Source organism: Hyperolius riggenbachi, chromosome 9, assembly GCF_040937935.1.
Source record: "Hyperolius riggenbachi isolate aHypRig1 chromosome 9, aHypRig1.pri, whole genome shotgun sequence".
Lineage (NCBI taxonomy): Eukaryota > Metazoa > Chordata > Amphibia > Anura > Hyperoliidae > Hyperolius > Hyperolius riggenbachi.
Window position 1 is genome coordinate 276843477 of NC_090654.1, and position 20260 is coordinate 276863736.

Sequence of the window (20260 nt, forward strand, 5' to 3'; positions counted from 1 at the left end):
CCAGATGCAGATCCACGGGCCTGAGGTGTCAGGTCTCTACCAAATTGCACAACTTCTCATACAGTCCTTTCGCCATGCTGAGCCCACAGCCACCACCCAACTTCCGCCTCAGATTCACGTGACAATCATGGCTGATGTTTAGCTGTAGCCAGCTGCTGAAGAGAAACACAACAAAACAAAAAAAGTGGATCTTTGGTGCTCTGGCCTAGGCAGCAGCAGTGCATTCTGGGATTGTATCAGGATCAGACGCTACCCCTCCCTTTCCTTCATTCTCGCACTCAGTCAGAGATTCCAGCTCTCCTCTGGACCTTCCCCACACATACGTATTGTATAGGCGCAAGTTCGCCTGGGCGCCGGGTGATGCGGAGAGTAAATCTATTATCTGGCGTACCTAACCCTACTGAAACGTAGCTATGTAAAAGCCAAACAGACTCTTGGTTAGCCTCTTAAGGTGCCCATACACTCGTCAGATTGGCAGCAGATAGATAAGAAATGCATCTGATGGTCTATCTGATGCGTTTTTAGAACATTTTTTACCAGGATAGAATTCCAACAGATTTCAGTTTGAAATCTATTGAAATTCGATCTGATGGCATTTTTTTGCCATCAGATTTCCATTAAGGCCAATGCAAACTGATAAGCAATCTCTTCAGATCGACCTAAATTTTCCACCCTGCAAGTTCGATGGAAATCCATCGAAATCGATCGAAATCGGCCATCGATCGGTCGATTGGCCAACCGATTTGCAATCGATCGATCGGTCGGCCAGAAAATCGGCTGAGTGTATGGGCTGCTTTACCAATAGGTCTAATCCGTAACCTAACCTATACCTTCCCTATCTTCTCACCCAAACCTTTCTACCGATATGCCTAGCCGTAACCAGTAACCTAACCTCCGCCTTCCCTATCCTCTCACCCAAACCTTCCTACCAATATGCCTAACCGTAACCAGTAACCTAACCTCCGCCTTCCCTATCCTCTCACCCAAACCTTCCTACCAATATGCCTAACCGTAACCAGTAACCTAACCTCCGCCTTCCCTATCCTCTCACCCAAACCTTCCTACCAATATGCCTAACCGTAACCAGTAACCTAACCTCCGCCTTCCCTATCCTCTCACCCAAACCTTCCTACCAATATGCCTATCCGTAACCAGTAACCTAACCTCCGCCTTCCCTATCCTCTCACCCAAACCTTCCTACCGATATGCCTAACCCTAACCAGAAACATAACCTCCCCTTTCCCTATCCTTCCTACCGATATGCCTAACCCTAACCAGTAACCTAACCCTCCCCCTAACCTTCTAACTGATATGCCTAACCCTAACCAGAAACATAATGTCCCCCTTCGCTATCCTCTCACCCTAACCTTCCTACCGATACGTCTAACCTTCTGGACAGTGTAATGGTTAAGGGCTCTGCCTCAAACACGGACAACCTGGGTTCGAATCTCGCCTCTGCCTGTTCAGTAAGCTTGCACCTATTTAGTGAGGAGACCGTGAGCAAGACTCCCTAACACTTCCTACTGAGTGCGTCCTAGTGGCTGAAACCAAGCTCTTTGAGTGCGCCAGGAGAAAAGCGCAATATAAATGTTATTTGTCTTGTCTAATCCTAACTAACAACATAACCCCCCCCAATCCTCTCATTCTAACCTTCCTACCTACCGATATGCCTAACCAATAACCTAACCTCTCCCTTCCCCATCTTCTCTGATTCACCTTCCTACCAATAGAAGTCAATATGTTTCAGCGCTCCACGCACATGCAATCTATCCAATCAACAATTTAAATCCCTAATGCAGGTTTATCCAACTATAAGACCACCATAGGGGTCTTGTTTCCGCTGACCAGGTTACAGACTAGCTCTTGACCCTCAACCCCCATTCCTTTAGATTGTAAGCTTGCAAGGGCAGGGCTCTCTCCCCCTTTTGTGTCTTGGAATTAGTTATACATTTTATTCAACGTATTACTTTTTTCACTGTAATTCTACCAATTCTGCATTATGCCCCAATATCTATATTTGGTGTACTCCATTATCTGTATTAAGTACCCCATGTTTGCTTCTTACTTTGTAAAGCTCCACTGAATATGTTGTCGCTTTATAAATCAATAATAATAACTTGCGCAAATAACAATTAGGAGACTGGAGAGAAACCCGCATCATTATATTTATATTATATTTAATACAATTTCAGGCTGGCCAAACAAAAATAGGAATTAGTTTCTTTCGCCGGAGTCGCACCTTAACCCCAAATCATTAGAGCACAGTACTCCACGGCCAACCAAGTAAGCCTGAAAAATACAGCTACAAAAAAAGCCTTCAAATTCTGCGTCTCACACCTGTGACCTCATTTCAGTTCTGTTAGTTCTAGTTTATTGCTTTTATAAATCAGGCAGATACAACGCGAGTCTGTTCAATATTTCCAAAGTGGATGATGTAGCTGCTTGTTGCCCTTTGTCTGTACTTTTATTCTTTCTCTAGCTCACAATTATTATTGTTCATTTCACAACATACACTGAGTACCCAAAAAATTAGAGACACCCCTTATATAAAAGTAAACCAGTCCAATAGCGACGTAACAACACAGAGTTGCTTATATAAAGGAACGCTCAGCTTCAGACGACTTAGCGGCTTGTGCAGCGTTTACCGCCAGCGTTCAGGGCTTGGCGTTAAACGCTCCCATTCAAGTGAATGGGAGCGTTTGTACCAAGCTTTTACGCGCGTTTACACGAACGCGGCGTTCGGGTCCCGATTTTCACTGGCGTTCAAGGAGCCCCTGGAAGCTACATGTTGCTTCCAGGGGCGGTTAACCGCGATGGGTAATGTCCCTCTAGGGGAAGAAAAAACGCGACCGCATCCGAACGCTGCTGAAAGCCCGAACGCATTGCCACCGCGACGCCAATGAACGCGACGCCTCCAAACGTCCGTCTGAACCAGCCCTTAATGTCAAAATGGGTAAGACAAGAAATTTAAGGGACTTTGAATGAGGGACGATTGTCGGTGCAAGAAGTCCTGGTGCTAGCATCTCTGACTGAAACAACTCTTTTAGGATTTTCTCACCCAACTATATCGAGTGTTTAGAGACTGGCAGTTGAGAAAAAAAAAAAACTTCAAGTGATAAGGACTATTTTAGTCGAAGAAGGCTGGTGAACGAGAGAGGTGAAAGGAGAGTAGCACGCATGGTCCACAGCAACAGTAGTGCAACCACACGACAAATTACAGCTGAATTCAATGCAGGTGCATCACACGCCAATGCACAACAAGATGGAATTTTTCAGCAGACCACCATCAAGAGTGCCTTTAGTATCACAGAAAAATAGGAAAAAAACCTGTTGTGGGTCCTTGCTATATAACCCATTAGTATAAATTTGGGATGTAATAAAAAAATAATCTGAGTGGAAAAAAAAAATACAAACTGCAGATCTTTTGCTGACCAAGATGGGAACTCCATCCAAAGTGATGACCACATGGCCAAAGAGCCAACCAAAATGAAAAACAATTCAATGTGTTTGTTTTCTTTTTTTCCCCGATTGGCATGATGATGAAGACCTTGGATGATCCAAACGAAGCTCAATGGTCTTCTGTTCACCATTCTAAATGAATTGGCCTTTCCTATAAAACTAGTATAGTTCTAACAACTGTGGTGATCAAAAATCACTACTAGGACCACTACTAGTTACCAGAACGGTGGAGTCGGAGTCGGTGTAATTTTGGGTACTTGGAAAGGGAGTTGATGGTTTCGTAAACTGAGGAGTCGAAGTCGGGAGCCTAAGAGAGGTGATTTTTGTACTAACTCCACAGCCCTGGTAGTTATTAGACTAAGGAGTCGGAGTCAAGGAGTCGGAGCAATTTTGGGTACCTGGAGTCGAAGGTAGAGTCAGTGGTTTCATAAATTGAGGATTTGGATGATTTTTGTATCGATTCCACAGCCCTGCTAGTTACCCAGTCTGCAATCTAATTAGCAAGATAAGAAGCGACCACCCTTGTGGTGGGGGGCACGACTGGCATTATTGAGGCTTTAACAGTCTTTCAGGTTTGGGCAGGCTCTAGCAGGTTAACGTTTCTCATCTTCAGGACGTCAAAGGAAGGCCTCCTCTCCCTAAAGACGAGTTACAGCCCTAACACAAGGCTACGAGGAAGACACTAGTCTCCTGTGGATGCCGCCCCCCCCCCCCCCCATTTATCTGACTTCCTTCGGTGACCAGTGTGGTTTTAAGGCTTACAGATTAAAAGAATATAGTTTCACCAGCCGAATTAAAATAGTGAATTGAATGTGCTCTCTGTCCAGAACCCAAAAGCACCAAGACCTTCAAGCCATCATCCAACAATCTTCTGTAACGTAATACAGTATCAAATCATCCTAAAGCCTGGTACATGCATCGAATTTTGATTGGCCAATGGTTGACCAAATTTACCACCATCATGTCGTATGAGGCCTTACTTACACAATCTGTTCATAGCATTCAAAATCAACTATATGAATTGTATCATTATTTCTTGTATGCTGGAAACTCAATAAAAACAAGAAATAGAAAAAAAAAAATCTGTTGGCCCTCTTAATGTAGGATTTGAGCCTTTGACCAGGGTTCTAATACTGGCTCAAGGCAGTTTGTTAAACAATAAGGAGTCTTATGGCAAGGCTCCCTAATGATCCTGGTTGCCTGTGGAGTGCTCCCTAAGTGCCTGCAGCCCTGATACGGCTTTGAGTCCACCTGGAGTAAAACGCGATAAAACTGCTCTGTGTTTTGTCTCTACATAGATGTGGTAAAATTGGCCAATCAGAAATTAGATGTGTATACAAGGCTTCACACTACAGAATCACGGAGAAGATATCATGAGGAGACTGACTGCACCACTGTATATGGTGGAGACTGCCAATGAAAAACATGAAAAGGTCATTGTGTAATTCAGCTTATTCGGTAAAATATTACCTACAGGTTCATTGTTTTTATGTCCAGATACTACTGAATTCCAAATAGAAGGAGTTTCAAACAATGAGGTATTACGTCGAAGAAGTACGTAGAAACTCTTGCTGAAAAGTACGGGGGTGAGAAGGATGAACTCAGCATACAGAATTACTAGAAGACCCTCTACCTGGAAAGCCCCAAGCATTCAACAGTACAGAAGACAAGTCAACAAGTCTGAAAGGTGCTCTTTTCTTTTAAACTCTAAAGAATTCCATAATTTCCAAAGAGATCCACAGAAAGATAAGACACAATGGAATTTTTTGAAGAGGGAATCACCAAAAGTTTTCTCCAGTTCTTACACGAGTTGTCTTCTGTACGCAGCTCTGAATGGTCCCAGAGTTCCTCGGACAGTTAAAAAATTTCCAAGTCCGGACCCAGAAATGACCCTGGTCCTCATTAACGACCAACAAAAACAACTACTGTATTTTTAGGACTATAAGGCACCTACAGTGGTTTGCAAAAGTATTCGGCCCCCTTGAAGTTTTCCACATTTTGTCACATTACTGTCACAAACAATCAATTTTATTGGAATTCCACGTGAAAGACCAATAAAAAGTGGTGTACATGTGAGGAGTGGAACAAAAATCATACAGGATTCCAAACATTTTTTACAAATAAATAACTGCAAAGTGGGGTGTGCGTAATTATTCAGCCCTCTTTGGTCTGAGTGCAGTCAGTTGCCCATAGTAATTGCCTGATGAGTGCTAATGACTAAATAGAGTGCACCTGTGTGTAATCTAATGTCAGTACAAATACAGCTGCTCTGTGACGGCTTCAGAGGTTGTCTGAGGGCTGGAACCCACAAGAGCGTTTTTTTGAGCATTTTGGCAGCGCTGCGATACGCTAGCGCTTTGCCAAAACGCTCATCTGATGTTAATGGATGGGGCAACTTCCACAGGAGCGTTTGCGTTTCCAAGAAACGCAAACGCAGGACATGCAGCATTTTGGGAGCGCTAGCGCTTCAATGTAAAGTATTGAAACGCTAGCAGAAACGCTCAGAACTGAGCGGTTCTGCTAGCGTTTTGCGGTTCAGCACACTGTAACAAATTGAAAAATAATTCACAGGACCGATCAGGAAAAAACCGCAAAACGCAAACCGCAACGAAAAAAAAAAAATGTTGCAAAACGCGCACGAAAACCCGCATGAAACCGCTTGCAAACTGCTCATACAAAACGCTACCGCTTGCGATTAGCGATAGCGGTTTGCAGTGGGTTCCAGGCCTAAGAGAATATTGGGAGCAACAACACCATGAAGTCCAAAGAACACACCAGGCAGGTCAGGGATAAAGTTATTGAGAAATTTAAAGCAGGCTCGGGCTACAAAAAGATTTTCAAAGCCTTAAACATCCCACGGAGCACTGTTCAAGCAATAATTCCGAAATGGAAGGAGTATGGCACAACTGTAAACCTACCAAGACAAGGCCGTCCACCTAAACTCACAGGCCGAACAAGGAGAGCACTGATCAGAAATGCAGTCAAGAGGCCCATGGTGACTCTGGACGAGCTGCAGAAATCTACAGCTCAGGTGGGAGACTGTTCATAGGACAACTATTAGTCGTGCACTGCACAAAATTGGCCTTTATGGAAGAATGGCAAGAAGAAAGCCATTGTTACCAGAAAAGCATAAGTCCCGTTTGCAGTTTGCCACAAGCCATGTGGGGGACGCAGCAAACATGTGGAAGAAGGTGCTCTGGTCAGATGAGACTAAAATGGAACTTTTTGGCCAAAATGCAAAACGCTATGTGTGGCGGAAAACTAACATTGCACATCACTCTGAACACACCATCCCCGTTGTCAAATCTATATCCCTCTCATTTCAGGTGAGTGAGTACCCCCCTGGAGAGGTTTTTTCATTACAGGTTTTCTTAAAGGGGCACTATGGCAAAACATTTTAACATTTTAAATATGTGCAAACCTAGACAAATAAGAAGTATTTTTTTTTCCAGAGTAAAATGAGCCATAAATTACTTTTCTCCTATGTTGCTTTCACTTACAGTAGGTAGTAGAAATCTAACAGAAGCAACAGGTTTTGGACTAGTCCATCTCTTCATAGGGGATTCTCAGCAAGGCTTTTATTCTTTATAAGGATATTCCCTAAAACGAATTTAAACAATGACCCTGGCCAGCTTTCCTGCTCGCTACACAGTTTTTTGGCAGTTGGACAGACCAACTGCCATTCACTAAGTGCTTTTGAAAATAAATAAATCCCTGAGAATCCCCTATGAAGAGATGGACTAGTCCAAAACCTGTTGCTTCTGTCAGATTTCTACTACCTACTGTAAGTGGCAGCAACATAGGAGAAAAGTAATTTATAGCTCATTTTACTCTGGAAAATAAAAATGTACTTATTTGTATCGGTGTGCACATATTTAAAATTTTTCTCCATAGTGCCCTGGCATATAAAAAATATTTTTTTTTACTCACCTGAGGTTTCTACCAGCCCCTGCAGCCGTCCCGTGCCCTCGCAGTCACTCACGGATCCTCCGGTCCCCAGCTAGTTTCGTTTCGCTGACAGGTACACGCATAGCGCCTGCGCAGGATGCTATTGCGGATGGAAATGCATAGAAGGAGGCGCGGGGCCAGGTCTGCCCAGGCGCAGTGAGCTTGTCGGCTGAAAACGAAACTAGCTGGAGGACAGGAGGATCCGCGAGTGACTGCGAGGGCACGGGACGGCTGGTAGAAGCCCCAGGTGAGTAAAGCTGATTTTTTTTTTATGCCAGGCTTAAGTATCCCTTTAACACAAAATGAAAAGCTTCAAACACTTCTGCAGAGGTAATAATTCCACTTCCTGTTACACCAGTTATGACCGTTACTTCAAAATATTTCCCAGGCTCAAGAAAAATGCCGACTAGTTGTCATTAAACACGACCTTTAAAATAAAAATAAAAAAACAACAAAAAAAAAGGTTTCATTCGAAAACCCGGCTATCCTCGCTCCCTCCTGCATTAGGAGTGATTCTCTCACGCAGCTACTTTGAATATTTGGCCTCTGGGCGGTAATGAACCCGTCGAGTCATTATAAAATTCCGATTGTGACTCCATTTTTTTAACAAAAAATGTTAAAGCGTGTTATTTGGAAATAAAGGTGCATTTTTCAGTTTTGCGTCCATCCCTAATTACAAGCCCATAGTTTATAAAGTAACAGTGTTATACCCTCTTGACATAAATATTTAAAGAGTTCAGTCCCTAAGTTAACCATTTATGTATTTTTTTTATTGTAATTTTTTTTTATTACAAAAAAAGAAATTTGGGGGAGTGGGAGGTAATGAGTTAATTTATAATGTAAAACTATGTATTTGTATATGAAAATGCGTTGTGTAGTTTTACAATTTGGCCACAAAATGGCCACTAACTTTTTGTGCATGCGACCTGTAAGCGCAGGAAGTACGCTTACAGGAAGTACAATGAGACTGGGAAACTTTTTTTTTTCACAATGATCGCGCTGCTTCTCATAGAAGCAGCCAATCATTGCTGGGGGGCTGAGATCAAAGGTTTTTCCCGGTCATCGATCTCCGGGCAAGAGGGAGCACGCGCACGAGCGAGAAGAAGTGCGGACAGCGGCAGTTGCGTATATCTACGCTCCTGGTGGGGAAAAGGTGTTAAAAGGAGCGTAGGATATACACACCGGTGGTGGTAAAGTGGTTAAATCAAAATAAAAAAAAAGTATTTGGCTTGAGGAATGCCCTATAAACTATATAAAAGGGACTCAATTATGCAATGAGTAAAAGTTTCTCGGATCCACTTTAAATCTCAGCAAACAGTACTCACCGAGAGAGTTTTGTTCTGCCAAAACTGAACAGGCTTTTGAAGTAAATTATATATGATCAGCGCAGAGTCCAAAAACAAAAGATGAGTCTTCAACAAAGGATAAAAGCAGGCAAATCTCCACCACAATAAGTATGGGGGTCACGGCACAGCTCTGCAATCATGGATACCCAGAAATCTGGGAGATCAGGTGTTATTTCTGCTGGCTTTGGAACATACAGTAGATAGGCGTTCCGCAGTGATGCACCTGCCAGCAGCAAAGATGTAGCTACCTGTGATGAATTGTGATGTAGCTATCTGTGATGAACATCAAAATGTATCATTGAGGCCAAAAGGAATTATGGAACATTTTTCTAAACTTCTTCCCAATATTTGCAGCATTGATATAACCCAACATTCACCAGTGCCATTTATCAGCTTTTGGTTCATTTTGTAATATAAAATACATTTTTTGACTTCCCTTATAATGAACTAATAATAAAAAAACAAAAAAAACAAAAAACAAAAAGAAAAACCACACCTACAGTAATTAACCAATCAGCTTTTAAACCACACCTGTGCAGTCAATTGGCTTGCTAACAACACCCGGCATAAAGAGACTCTTTAGAGAACAGGGCACCTGAACACATGAGAAGGACTACTGTTAGGGCCTGTTCAGACTATATGCGTTCCTGGACGTTTTCAGGGAACGTGTCTGGGTACCAAAAACGCATAGGAACGGCTCCTAATGCATTTGAATGGGCTAGTTCACATGTATGCGTATGAGACGCATACGTTTCTCATCCGCATTGCTGCACGCAGTTCTGTGCGTTACGCATAGAAACGGACGCAATGAAAGTCTATGGACGCGTATCAAAAACGCGTACTATTCGTTTTTAGCGTCCGTTTTCCTCTGCGGTTCCCATAATTTTTTTTTTCCCCTGGGTCACATGTTTGTGCAAAACGCAATAGAAAACGCATTCAAACGCAAGAAAACCGCATGCGTTTTTCAACTTGCGTTTCTTTGAATTTATACGCGTTCTACAAGGGCAGCAAGTATGAACAGGCCCTTAAGGAAGACATAGGCTAGCTCGACTTTCTGTCGATATACAGCAGATTCCATCACTGTGATCGAATCTGCTGTGAAATCGTTAATGCAGATGTTGGCAGATCGATTTCCATCTGACATCAATCAATTTGGTCGTTCCAGATGGAAAATTTCACTCGATCGTCAGCGGGTCGGGGGCGCGTCACTAGCGGTGTTCAATTCACAGCAATAATGTCACCTTTCCGGCTGGTGCGGGTCCTCAGGGGCCATGCTGTCACTTCCGGCTGGCCTCCCTGTCCATGCCCTCTTCACTCCCTGCACTTCGTCAAGCTGAAGAAGGAACAGTAGAGCACCATCTACTGTTTGAACCTCGCCTTGCCACAGGATGGGACAGGAAGTGAAGAGGACGCCAGAAGTGACAGCATGGAGCCCAGGGACTCGCGCCGCCGGACAAGTGAGATTATTGCTGCTGGCCGGGGGAGCCAGGCAATAGATCCATCCGTGATCAGATTCGATCATAGCGGGATCTGTCGATCTGGTGGCAATCGACCAATGCGTGGCTACCATTATTCACCATGCCAAAAACAAAGGAAATCAGTCTGGGGCTCAGAAAGTAGATAGTAGAGGCTCATGAACAGGGGGAAGGCTACACCACCATTTCCAAGCAATTCACAGTGCAGTGTTCTCCCCGGGCTCTTTTAGCTGGGTGCTCCACCCGGCTAATCTTGAGGAGCACCCAGCTGTAATAGGCTCACCTCTTCATTCACCTCCTATGCTGTAAGCAGAGTTGCGCCGGCCCTGCATTCCCCCGTTGCGTACCACCCGGCAACTTTTTCATGCCACCCGGCTGGAAAAAATATTCTGGGGAGGACACTGCAATGTCTAGATTTGCTGTAAGTTGCATCGCTGCCAAGTGGCCTGGCTGAAAAGGAGAAGGAAACTTATTTTTGACAGGATTTTGTGTTTGAAACTTTTATTATACTCAGAATGTATACTAGACCCCAGCTTGGCACATTTTGGTTAAGTTCCTATCCAGTCCAGAATCAGATTCAAGATACTGTGTCTGGCCTACAATCTGTCCACAAAACCTGTCCAACCTACATTGTCAATCTTGCTCAGAGATACACACCTAGCCGCTCACTCCGCTCCTCCAATTAACTTCGTCTGATCGCCCCCCCCCCGCATCACCCAGTCCCATGCACGCCTCCAGGACTTCTCAAGAGCTGCTCCAACACTATGGAACTCCTTACCTCCCCCATTAGGGTTTCCCCCTGCTTCAACATCTTCAAGAAGGCCCTCCCCCCCCCCCCCAGTGCTCTAAACCCACAGCTGAACTCTGGTCCCCTACCTTTCGTGTCCCCACATCTCCCTCTAGATTGTAAGCCTTCGGGCAGAGTCCTCCACCTTATGCCTCCTACCTGTTCATGTACCACCTATACCGTACACCCCTCCTATGGATCTGAGTGAACGCGACTTGCCTAATCTCCATGCTCCCATCTAGTGACTAAGCATTACCTTGCACTCATACTGTGCTGCGTGATCTGGTTTGCACGTATTCTTGTATTGTCTTATTGCTGTATGTCACCCCTAAATATTGGCCTCAAGATCATGCTGAAGATAATAAGGCAAGAGAAAATGTACCATCACACAGTAAGAGAGTTATCTTATCTCTTCATTCCTTAAGTTACCTCCTCTGTAGTTAATGTACCTCCTCTGTAGTTAAGTTACCACCTCTGTAGTTATTTTCACACGCAGTTAATAAACAGCCTGTCTTTAACTCTGGAGTTATTTTAAGGATTGAAGAGTTAACTTAAAGACAGAAGAGTTAACGTTAGGTTTGCCTGAGGTAAAATGTTTCCTGAATACGACATGCCTCATCACCATAGTGATCACTTTAGAAACGTTATTAAAGACAGGAGATATGCTTAGTGAATTGAGGCCAATGTCTGTGACCTTAACTAATTTACAGCGCTGCGTAATATGTTGGCGCTTTATAAATACAAGAAATAAATAAATAGTTCAAAGCAAACATTTCATGAAAATTAATTGAACCACTTTTTGAACAGGATTCCAGCAGAAACGTATCGACAGGACGGTTAAAGGATGTTCTAGTATTAGTACTGACAAAAATGAGTGTCTGGGACGGTGCCAACATAGAGGAGGGAATTGTTGCACTATTGCCAAGCGGTAACACTGCAGGGATATACCATCCTAACCACAGACATGAGCAATGGCTTGGCACTCTCTAAAAGTCAAGCTACTAATCCAGTCAGACGTCCACAACCATTAGTGTAACAATATAAATCCTGCAGAGCACAAGGCGGCAACAGTGGCGAATGGGCTGCCGCTTCATTACACAGGCAACACTGCCCCTTATGGATCAACACAGTCACTACATCTCTTCACTGCAAAGAGACATTCGCTTCCAAATCTGTGGCAAGATTTTACTTAAAAAAAAAATAAAAAATTTAGTAACTAGAGGTGAAAGCAATATAGTGGCTGTCATATGTATTTCCTTTGAAAGAATACCAGTTGCCTAGCAGTCCTGTTGATCTTCTGGCACCAGAAGTGTCTGAGTCACAAAACCCTGAAACAAGCATGAGGCAAATCTAGTCAGAGCACCTGATCTGCATATGCTTGTTCAGGGGCTATGGCTAAAAGTGTTAGAGGTAGAGAATTCCCCTTTAAAGGGAACCAACCTTAACTGAGAGGGATATGGACGTTTCCTTTTAAACAATACCAGTTGTTTAGCATCATACTGATAACTTTGGCTGCAGTAGTATCTGGATCTCACACCTGAAACAAGCATGCAGCTTATCCAGTCTGACTTCAGTCAGAGCACCTGATCTGCATGCTCGTTCAGGGTCTAGGGCTAAAAGTATTGGAGGCAGAGGATCTGCAGGATAGCCAGGTAACTGGTATTGCTTAAAAGGAAATCAATATGGTAGCCTCCATATACCTTTCACTACAGTTCTCCTTTAAAGGGAACCTTAACTGAGAATGATATGGATGTTTCCTGAAAACAATACCAGTTGCCTGGCAGTCCAGCTGATCTTTGTGACTGCAATAGTGGCTGAATCACACCCTGAAACAAGCATGCAGCTAATTCAGTCTGACTTCAGTCAGAGCACCTGATCTGCATGCTTGTTTAGGGGCTGTGGCTAAAAGTATTAGAGACACAGGATCAGCAGGAGAGTCAGGCAACTGGTATTACTTTAAAAAGAAAAAATCCATATCCTTCTCAGTTTAGGTTCCCTTTAAGCAAAGTTTGGGAGTCTCTTTTAGCATGACCGTTCCCACTAGTATAAAAAGTAGATGTAAACCACCGAAACCACACAAAACGAGGGGTTTAGACCCCCCCCCCCCAAATCCCAGGGCAAACATCCACAACCATCTTGGTCCTGGATTGTGCTGCCCTGAGAGGCAGAGCTTTCTGCTATAGTTCTGCCTCTCCTGACGTCAATCGTCACGCGGATCTCCGCCTCTCCCCGCCCCTCTCTGTGAAGGAAGAGTGAGAGGGGCGGGGAGAGGCGGAGATGCACGGTGATTGACATCAGGAGAGGCAGAGCTACAGCTGAAAGCTCTGCCTCTTTCAGGAAGCACTGGCCGGATTGCCCCCAGGGGATTTGGGGGGTCTAAAGCCCTCGTTTTGCGGCGTGGATGCGGTGGTTTACATCTAATGGGAGTAATGAAGCGCACTAGCAGGTAAAAATAGCAATTTTTGTTTGCTTCACTCTCTCTTTAAATGGGCTGCACAGAGTCCAGACCTGAACCAAGTCAAAAAACTTTGGGATGCATTGGAACACAGACAGCAACCAAAGCCCCATCACCCATCCTCTGTTTGGAGACACTGGAGTTGTCCTTTAACTGCACGTACAGAAGAAGTGAAAGTGCCGCATCATTTTCAAGCCACTCGCTGCACCTTCTACTGAGACATTCCAATCTATGACTCCCATCGGCAGCTGCGGGCTGCAGCTCGTCATTCCTATTGGTGGGCACCTTTGCGGAACAAATGGATTAAGGCCTCCTTTCAACGAACTGTTGATAGGCAGTGAAATGCCTCTCAAACTCCCTCAATTGCTCACTGCTGCCTGGTAACAGGTTGTTGCTGCATGATACCTGCTTACTCCTGCCTAGTAACTGCTTGCTGAGCACACAGCTCAACAGTTCGTGGAAAGGAGGCCTTAGGCTTCTTTTCCATGGGCAGTTGGTAGGCAGTGAAATGCCTCTCAAACTCTCACAACTGCTCACTGCTGCCTGGTAACCGCTTGCTGCTGCCTGGTAACCGCTTGCTGCTGCCTGGTAACCGCTCGCTGCTGCCTGGTAACCGCTCGCTGCTGCCTGGTAACTGCTCGCTGCTGCCTGGTAACTGCTCGCTGCTGCCTGGTAACTGCTCGCTGCTGCCTGGTAACTGCTCGCTGCTGCCTGGTAACTGCTCGCTGCTGCCTGGTAACTGCTTCCTGCTGCCTGGTAACTGCTTGCTGCTGCCTGGTAACTGCTTCCTGCTGCCTGGTAACTGCTTCCTGCTGCCTGGTAACTGCTTTCTGAGCACACAGCTCAACAGTCCATGGGAAAGGGGCCTTAGAGGGCTGGGAAAACTTGCTCCGTGGAGGGTTAAGCATTGCACAAGCGTCTCCTTACCACAGCAGTTTGTCAGCTTTGGAAAAAAAAAAAAAAGAGAGAACAGGGTGGACCCTTCGACACATTGCTTGCGCCGTCACTGAATGATCCTCCAGTCCCCCGCAGCGCCGCTCTTTCGGCCAGGTGACTTGGCCAGTCGATGACCATTGCACATGTGTAGCGGTGGCCACGCACGCCCTCGATCGCACTCCCATCATTAGGAGCATTGTGCACAATAATTCAGTGCAGGAGATTTGGGTGCAGCCGGCGCCACCATAGACCGTAATAGGAATTACAGCTATAGCTGCACACACAGAGTAACTCCGGAGCCGTCAGAAGACGGAGCTGAAGTTACATTTAAAACACTGTAATTCGGCCTCCAGCAATAGCTGGCAGCCGAATTACATCATTCCCCACTATCCACGTGGACCTGGAGGGAGAATAGTAATCACCGCCGCAGGGACTTGTGCAGCAGCAGTATAAGCCATATACCGGCTGTGTCCTGTGCCCAAGTCTCCCGGCAGCCAGTTATCTCGTATGCGCGCAGTAGAGCTTTCCTCTTCCTGCACATGCGCAGAGCACTCCGATCCACGGGAATGCAATCTGGAGGTGCATGAAGCAGGGCTGCGCATCCAAATGAAAGTAGCTTGCTGCGGGGAACCGGAGGATCGCTCAGTGACGGGGCAGGCACAGGGCGGCTGCAGGGGGCTGGTGGAAGCCCCAGTTAAAGAGACACTGAAGCGAGAAAAAATGATGATATAATGAATTGTTTGTGTAGTACGGATAATTATGAGAACATTAGTAGCAAAGAAAATATTCTCATATTTTTATTTTCAGTTATATAGTGTTTTTTATAACCTTGCATCATTCTCTAATATTTGCAGTTTCCCCACTACTCAGCATTCTAAATTATTTTACAGAGCAGGCCAGTGAACTATTCACCTGTCCTCTGCAGACAAAAAGAAAATACAGTGGCTGACAGTTGAGATAATAAGCTTCCGAAGTCAGAGCTCTCTGTGATTTTGAAAGTCGTGGAGCTCAATGGCTTTTTTTTTTTTTGCATAGATAACAACTGGAGTTTCTTAACTCTTCCTGTACTGGAAACAATATTAGACATGTCTCTGCTCCTAACACATTATTTCTTAGTTGTACAACACATACATATCATATCATCATTTTTTTTTTGCTTGTGTCTCTTTAAGTTAAACACTTTTTTTGAATGCTGATTTAGGTTCACAGTACAATCCCGCAAGTCTGATTGAGCGATCACCTCTGAGGAAAATATTGCGCCATTAATGGACCACTTCACAGCCAGACAATAAGCAGGCCAGATCTGGGATTCACTAGACAAGGTGAAATGACATCGGGCTCTATGTGTACATTAAAAGCTGTCATATCTGTCCCTTGCCATGCAACCTGTCACACAGGAAGACAGAAACGGTTTCTCTCGAGTGTTGCAACAGCTGCTGACATCATTTCTGTACAACATGAGAACATACAGTTCCCATCTCTGTACTCCAATTACCGAATAATGTCACTTCCAGGATGTATACACACAAAAAAAAAAAAAAAAAAACATTACACAAAAGACAATACAGCAATAAAAGGAACAATACACCATTACTGAAAAAAAAAAAAAAAAAAGGGATGCTTTTAACACTTGATACCACAGCAGGAAGAACAAAGTTTTTTGCCACAAAAATGGTAATTAAGGGGCCCATACACTGGTCGATTTCAGCCATCGATTGATCGACTGTATAGAATCAATCAGAAATTGATTCTTTCAAATCAACCAATCGATCGTTTTGCGGCCGATTTGATCTGACAGGATTGAAAATCTAGGAGAGGTTGGCCATACACTTATAGATTCGACCATCAGATAGATTTCTGTCAAATGCCTGTCAAGTCCAATCTGACAGGAATCTATCTGATGTGTGCCACACAATAGCAACAGATTTCCAATAGATTTCAGAATGAAATCATTGGAAATCGATCTATATGCATTATTGCATCATTAGATCCAATGCAACTCTATGGATCATCGATCTGCTGCCAGCAACAGATCGACCTAGATTTTCCATCCTGTCAGATAGATCAAATCGATCGAAATAGTCTGCAAATCGATCGATTTGCTCATTTGAAATAATCAATTTCCGATAGATCGGTTCTATAGAATCGATCCACTGATGGCTGAAATCGACCAGTGTATGGCCCCCTTAAAGGGAAGGTTCAAGCAAAATAAAAAAATGAGTTTCACTTACCTGGGGCTTCTACCAGCCCCATGCAGCCATCCTGTGCCCTCGTAGTCACTCACTGCTGCTCCAGTCCCCCGCTGGCAGCTTGCCGACCTCAGAGGTCGGCGGGACGCATTGCGTACATTTTTACGCATTCCCGCTAGTGCAGGAACATTAACACATACATTTTTACGCGTTACTGGTTCAATGCGTACATTTTTACGCATTGAACCAGTAATGCGTAAAAATGTATGTGTTAATGTTCCTGCACCAGCGGGAATGCGTAAAAATGTACGCAATGCGGCCCGCCGACCTCCGAGGTCGGCAAGCTGCCTGTGGGGGACTGGAGCAGCAGTGAGTGACTACGAGGGCACAGGATGGCTGCATGGGGCTGGTAGAAGCCCCAGGTAAGTGAAACTCATTTTTTTATTTTGCTTGGACATTCCCTTTAAGTCGCATCTAATCTTCCAAGTTTATTGCATCTAAACTGGGCAAGAGAAGCAGCTGCAGTCTGCCCTGATCACCTCCTGACCAGTGTCCAAGCCTATCACTGAGCAGAAGCTGAAGAGGGTGTGTCAGAGTAAGACTAAAGCTGGCCACTAACGGTTCAATTTCTATCGAAAAATCTTTCAAGCAATCAGAAATTCTGATCGGACGAAAAATTGTTCACTACACCATCAACTAACAAATCATTGCTTCCTATCTATCACGACCACCAAGAAAATCCAAATTTTCATTCGACGAAAATTCATTCGGGCGACATTTTTTGTTCATAATTGATTGTGTCCACCAATGGAGATTATTTACAACCAATCCGATCAGAATTTCTGATGCTCGAACGATTTTTCACTAGAAATTGCCAATTGGACCGTTAGTGGCCAGCTTTAAGGTGCTTTCACACGCACTACAGCAGCCAACGACGGGTCCGTCGGCACCTCCCGCCGGGCGGGTTTTCAGCAGACTGTAGTGCGTGTGTATGCACTGTCGGCAGACTGATAAGGCTGGTGCATCCGCCCGGCGGATTGTTCAGGAACAGCCTTATCAGTCCGCCGACAGCGAATACACACGCACTACAGTCTGCTGAAAGTCAGCCCAACGGGAGGTGCCCCACGGACCCGTCGTTTGCTTCTGTAGTGCGTGTGTACGCACCTTAAAGGGATACTGTAGGGGGGCCGGGGGAAAATGAGCTGAACTTACCCGGGGCTTCTAATGGTCCCCCGCAGACATCCTGTGTTGGCGCAGCCACTCCCCAATGCTCCGGCCCCGCCTCCGGTTCACTTCTGGAATTTCTGACTTTAAAGTCTGAAAACCACTGCGCCTGAGTTGCCGTGTCCTCGCTCCCGCTGATGTCACCAGGAGTGTACTGCGCAGACACAGACCATACTAGGCCTGCGCTGTGCGCTCTTGATGACATCAGCGGGATCGAGGACACGGCAACGCAGGCGCAGTGGTTTTCTGACTTTAAAGTCTGAAATTCCAGAAGTGAACCGGAGGCGGGGCCAGAGCATCGGTGAGCGGCTGCGCAGGATGTCTGCGGGGGACCATTAGAAGCCCCGGGTAAGTTCAGCTCATTTTCCCCCAACCCCCCTACAGTATCCCTTTAAGGTAAGTATACAAGCTAGATAAGAGACTGCATAAGGACAATTCCCAGTGAATGGACAGCACTTGTGAACAAAAGGATGTGCAGCAATTCTGTACATACGTCAATGACACGGTCATACGAAGCAATGTCTAGACGACAGAGAGACTTAGGACATTTCCAATTCAAAAGGCGCACAACTGTATTGTCTCACGGCTGTATGGGGGATGATAGTCCCCCAAAACAGACCCACCGAGTTAAGGCAATGTGCCCCAGAACCACCGATGTTATACTTTCACACTCTTGTCTCAGTGGCGTAGCTAAGGAGCTGTGGGCCCCGATGCAAGGTTTACATTAGGCGCCCCCCAAGCACTCTATACATAACAATTGATACGGTGCACCAAAACCTGCCAAGGACAACCAGTGTCAGAGGTGCAAGAAGGGGATGGGGATTAACTTGCTAATGATCACTATTATTCAAAGCATCTATAGAAGTGATTATAACCAGCACAGGACCAATAGAGAGCTAATACTGCAGATGAGGGAGGGCCCTACGGGCCCCTCTGGCCCAAGGGCCCTGATGCGGTCGCAACCTCTGCAACCCCTATTGCTACGCCACTGCCATGGCCTGTATTTGTACAAACAGTTGCCTGATGGTCAAGTGTGGATCGATCATTTTCAATGTCTTTTATCCAGTGTATGGATAAGACGTAGGGACCTGCGCTCTGTTGTCCCCCATAGATCAAACCGCGGTGCTAGTGACATGCAGCGTGTCGCTAGCAGGCTGTTTACATGCAGACTGTAACTCTCTGCCGCTCCCCCGCCTGCTCTATATCGCCGCCCCCCGCCTCCTCTATAGCTCCGCTCCCCGCCTGTGTCTCTTCCCTCCAATCAGCGGGGAGGGGAGGGACACAGGTGGAGAGCGGCGCTATAGAGTAGGCGGGGGAACAGTAGAGAGTGACAGTCTGCATGTAAACAGCCTGCTAGCGACACGCTACATGTCACTAGCACCGCAGTTTGATTTATGGGGGACAGCAGAGCGTGGGGGGCCTGGGGGGGGGGGGGGGGGCAGACGATATAGTAACAGAGGCTGGTGATTATATACAGAACCAGCCTCTGTGTGCTAATGGAATTCTTAAAACCCACCTCGGGTTCTCTTTAAAAGGAAATAAACATGTCAACATCCATACCCCTCTCATTTCGAGTTCCCTTTGATGGACACTTTTGTTCTTTTAACTACAGCTCTACTTGAAAAGGGGGCAATATACCTTTCTATAGCTGGGCAAAGCATCCATTTCTGGATAACAGCTAAACAGAGAGGAAAAAAAAAAATTAAAGTAAACACATAGCAGGTACATTTATAGGCAGCCTTCCATTACGGCCGTTGAAGTAAAAAGGTCAACAGTTTACTTTAAAAAAGTCACTTGCCTGTTTCAGCAGTACCCGGCCCCTTAAGGAAAAATCCCCTAGCGCTATCGCCAGCACATATTTATTGCAACACTACACAGCACTCCTAGCTCCGAACACAGACATGGCAAATAGCTGCTGCGGAGCCAAAGCAGGCTTGTCAGCAATAAACACGGCTCGATTTATCCGGAAGAAAGCCAATAAGAAGTATTGTATTTTCCCAAGCGCAAATCATTACCGGCAAATGCGTTCTAAAAATACAGGGTAAACAAAAAGAGGAAAATACAAGAATCTGTAACAATGATGGTGGGAAACAGATAGGGGGCGCACCGAGCTAAGTCGTGGAGCAACGTCAAGAGTCTTAATTTATAAAGCTGCAAGCTTTTCCGTGAGTAATACTTTTTTCTGGATTGCACGTAATAACAATAAAAAGAAATTACTAAAATGTTACAAACCCAAAAGAAAGGTCACTTAACCACACAAACAGAACACCCAAGCAGCTCGGGGTGACCCAAAACTACTAGGAAAGTATAGGGGACTAAGGAGACTGAAAAGCCCTCCTACTAAAAAGCAATGCCCAGTACAGTTTGCCAGCTTAAAAAAAGAAGGTATTTGAGATAATTCAGCTTTAAAGAGAGTCTGCAGCCTCCAGAAAATACTGGTT

At 45.2% G+C, this 20260-nt stretch overlaps 1 protein-coding gene across 3 annotated transcripts in view; it reads right to left on the reverse strand.

Moving 5' to 3' along the window:
* Nucleotides 1–20260, reverse strand: part of TRAF3 (TNF receptor associated factor 3) — a 208500-nt gene that overhangs the window by 86033 nt on the left and 102207 nt on the right. Inside the window, exon 1 of one of the 3 annotated variants that reach the window (XM_068254622.1) lies at nt 6960–7042. The exons of the other annotated variants lie outside the window; for them this stretch is intronic. The gene's annotated coding sequence lies outside the window, so the exon portion shown is untranslated. Of the gene's footprint in view, nt 1–6959; nt 7043–20260 lie in introns of those variants that run through there. 3 annotated transcript variants of the gene reach the window in all.